The sequence below is a fragment of the Octodon degus genome, unplaced genomic scaffold (genome assembly GCF_000260255.1).
Source record: "Octodon degus isolate 3935 unplaced genomic scaffold, OctDeg1.0 scaffold00494, whole genome shotgun sequence".
NCBI lineage: Eukaryota > Metazoa > Chordata > Mammalia > Rodentia > Octodontidae > Octodon > Octodon degus.
In genome coordinates, this window is record NW_004525070.1 from 96759 (window position 1) to 101535 (window position 4777).

Below are 4777 nucleotides of genomic sequence, written 5' to 3' on the forward strand. Positions count from 1 at the left end.
CTCCAAAAAAATCTTTCTCCCATTAAGTATAAAAATAAAGTATAAGAAGTAAAGCCATGGTGTCATGTTCAGCTGTAGGGAACCTTGTCACCAATTTCTGACACTGCCAGTCAAGTGGAAGACCCAATACTATTATGGACTACTGGACTCTTTTAGAATATTTTGCTGAGTTAACACACCTATAATATTCAAATGATGGAAGTAAACAAAAAATGGGATACAGATGAATGTCCATTTTGTGTCTGTGTACTCAAAATTGTTAGGATAGATATATAGTTGTATTCTCTTAATGAATAGAGGGATTTGTTCGAATAGTGTTTATAAATAGGATATCATGTCCATATCTTCTACAGCAATTAACCACTAGGAAGAATGTATGCAATGTGTTAATTACTGGAACCGTCCTACCAATTTGATTTGAAACTCTCTCATTGCTATTTGTTTCTCTATAAAATTATGGGGGAAAAAAGACCTTTTGCTTGTGAGACAGTGTGATAATAATTGGTATTCATAACAAGAAGTATTTGTTTAGAAGACCAGAATGACAGACAATGCAAGTGTGACCCTTCTAATACACATTGCTGTCTTCAGTGAAGTTGCTTGGTTCATATGTATCAGCATACATAGTAGTTCAGGTTGAGAATCCGACCAATTAACTGTTAGTTTCAAAACCCTGCTGTTTCTCAGGATCGTTGCATTGCCCAGCTTGTGCATGCAAGTGTATGGCTTTGTTCCTGTCCTGTTTCCCAGATTTTATCCTTACCCTCTCCTCATTGTTCAGTCCTTAAGTTTTCAGGTTCCTTTCACTTGTGTTATGCCTTTAAATTTGTATTACTTCTTTTACTTTCGGATAGTAGGGAGACTATATGACATTTATACATGTGGGTCTGGTTTATTTCACTTATAAATATATCTTCAAGTGGCATCCAATTAAATATAAATACTTCAAGTTTATCATTTTTATAGCTGAGTAATACTCCATTATATAAAAATACCACATCTTTTTCAAACATTCCTCATGAGATGGGCATCTTGGTTGTTTCCAAGATTTGGTTATCAAATTTATACTGCTATAAACACAGGTACACATATATCATTATGATATGATGTTTTCCATTCTCCAGGAAAATTCCCAGTAGAGAGATATTTGGCTTGACTGGGATTTCCAGTCCTAGCTTTTTAGGGAATCTCCACTCTGATTTCCATAATGGTTGCACAAGTCTACATTCCCACCAGCAGTGAAGAAGGGTTCCCCTTTCTCCACAACCTCTCCAACTTTTGTTGTCAGTTGATTTCATGATAGCCATTCTTTCTGGGGTGAGATGCTATCTCAGTGTTATTTTAATTTGCATTTCATGGATGGTTAGTGATGTGGAGCATTTTTTCATATATTTATTCACTTCTTTAATTTCATCCTTTGAGAAGTGTGTTTTTATCTCGGATGCCCATTTCTGGACTGGGTCTTTAAATTTAGGGGTACTAATGTACTTTCATTCTTTATAAATTCTAGAGAGCAGACCTTTGTGTAAGTGCTTATTAGTCAAGATTTTTTCACAATGTGTGGGTTGTCTTTTGACTTTGTTGGTAATTTCTTTTGACTTACAAAATCTTCTCAATGAGAGTTGTTCCCAGTTGTCAATTCTTTCAAGTGTTAACCATGCAATTGGAGTTCTTGTTCATGAACTCTTTGCCTACCTCTATGTCTTCAAGAGTTTCTCCTACTTTATTTTCCAGGAGATTTAGTATTTCTGTTTTAATGTTTAGATCTTTAATCCATTTTGAATTTAGCTTACTGCATAGAGATAGACCTGGTCAAGTTTCTGTTTTTGGCATGTAGAGAGCCAGTTTTTCCAGCACCATTTCTTAAAGAGACTATCTTTCTTCCAGTAAGCATGTTTGGCCCCTTTGTCAAAGATCTGGTGGCTGGGTGTGTTCATAGAGGGCTCTGCATCTTCTAATCTATTCCATTGATCCTCATGTTTATTTTGTTGCCAGTACCATGCTAATTTTATCACAGTAGCTTTGTATTATATTTTTAAGTCAGGAATTGTAATGCCTCCTGCCTTGTCTTTGTTGGCCAGGATTGCCTTTGCTATTCTAGGTCTTTTCTGGTTCCAAATAAATTTTAGGAATGACTTTCTAGGCCTGGGATGTATGTTGGTGTTAGTTTGATAAGGATTGCATTAAATCTGTACAATAATTTTGGGAGTATGGACATCTTCACAATGTTGGTTCTTCTTAATATACACCAATCTTAAGTGGCTCCCATGAACATATTCCACATTAAATATTCTAGTTCTAGAGATTCATAAATTACAGCAACTCTAGAGACCAGAGACAATGGCCAGTGAGAAAAGGGACTTCATGTGCTTACAATGAATGGAAAGACTGGGAACTCACTTAGATCTATATGAATGTGACTAACAACCACAATTATTTTCTCACAAGATCTTAATAATTCATCTTGTAAAAGATGTTAAGTTTGTCTGGAGTAAAAGTTATTTCTACTCAATAGACAAATTATTTATAAACTTTTGGGAAAGACTCCCCAAAGATAAATGCATTCATGGATTGTACAGCAGTAGCTTTGCCTTTTGACTAATCTTAGTGATAAAAATTATAATCTTAATGGCTGGCCACATAGCTCAGTGGACTAAAGCACCTGCTTATGCAGAGCACAGAGTCCATGGTTCAATCCCTGGCATGCATTGCTGGCCCCTCTCCATGAAGCAAGCTGATATGACAATTGAGAATAGGCATGGTAGCACATATTTGTAATCCCAGCATTTGGGAGGCTGAAAATTAGAGGATCACTGCTAGTCTAATCTGTGTAGTTAGACCCTGCCCTAGATACATAAAGTAATTATAAGCTTAACACATTATTTTTTGAGACAAAACTAAATACCAAAGAAATCCACAGGCAGAGCTGAAAGCTACTTACTAATATTTCAACGAATCCTATTCGTAGATGATTAGTAGGACTATTACTAAATTAAGGACACCAGAACCTTATAATTTCAAACAAAATATGTATAAATTCATAATCATAAGGACAAAGTGTCAGGCATCCTTTGATGTCAGGTGCCAGAAAATATTTGAAAGTCCTCCATGTACTGAATAGTTTAGGGACAACAATCTTTAATTTGACAGTAGCAACTTTTCAAGATTCCTCCTCTAGACTTCAAAAGAATTCTTCCTTCATATGTTTTTACGTTTATGTTTAATCCTTTGATCTTACTATTTTAATAACATACTGAGTGGTATTTCTGGATATTGCATTATAATTGATTAATTGGAAAGAATCTGCTTGAAGCCTACTATTAGTATCTGCAAAATGAGTCCTAACAGAAAAACATAAAAATATAATATTATGTTTTTCACACAGGTATAGCTAAAATTGCCATATAAAGCTTTGCTTAACTTAGCTTTCAGCAAATTAATGTTTGCAAAAGATATTGTTTTTAAATATGAATATGTTATATTATTGTATCCTATCTTAGGCTATAGTTACTATTTTGAACTATGAAGTGGTCACTAAATCTAGTATATCTGATGAGCAAAGAAAAGACTTCTAAGAGGAAAAATAGAAATTTTGAGGGAAGGCAAAAACAAATGAAGAAAAAAATTTACAGCATAACAAGGGGATGGACAATAGATCTCACAGGCTGAACAATGTCAAAGAAATTAACATATTGAATCCCCAATGTGATTGTGTGTGGAGATAAGACCTTTATGGAGGTATAAGTCAACTTTGATCAAAAATGAGTTGTCTTAATCCAATGGAACATGTCCTGTTAAGGAGAAGAGAGTTGCAGCCTGCTTATTCTCTACTATGCTGCAAGCACACACAAAGCAATGAAACTGTGAGAATATAACAAGGCAGGACTCTATGCACTGGAAAGAAAAGCCTCAAGAGGGACTAAAGCTGCTACACCTTGCTCTTGGTCATCAACCTTGATAAGTGTGACCAAAAGTTCTTGACTAAATCTCTCATTTTGTGTCAGACTGTCTGCAGTTCAAGCAAATGAGGAACAATTCTAAAAATCACAAACACATTGCTAAAAACCAACTTCTAACTAAAGAGATCTTCATAACAACAAATTCTCCACACTCTTTTTGATCTCAACATTCAGCACCAAAAAAGAGAAAATATATACAGAAAAGACAAGACAACAAACAGCTCCAAAGTCTCTCATCTCTCTCTCAAAGCAGATCCAAATGTCAGTGGTGAAAATGAAAGCAAACTTCATGTAGTGGATAATGTGAAATTATTAAAAAAAAGTTCAGTGACTCCAAAGAGAATATAACCAAGAAGGTAATGGAACTAATATAAAAATGATCAATTTAAATATGAGGGAAACAAATAACAACTTAGAAGAATAGACCAAAATTGGTCAAAACATGATTGAAAAACTCATAAAATATATAAACTCTACAGAAAGGTGAGAGACAGAAATTTCAGAGATAAAGATTTGTAAAACTTGTGACTTGGAGAAATGGACAATGTGAAGACAAATAAATCAAAGACATGATGGAAAGATCTCAAATAATTACACAGAGAAGGATTAAAGATAGATAACAAGAAATCATCCACGAGTTACTACATGATACTAAAAAGATTAAACAGGTTAATTGGATTCAGAGAAAAATAAGAGGATAGCAGAAATTAACTTTAAAATTATCATAAAGACCCCCCACCCAGCCCGCTGAGTAGGAATTTCTGCCGAGTTCTGGGAACCCCCAGACCCAGTCCTAGCCCAGGTCCAGTTGAGTGTGC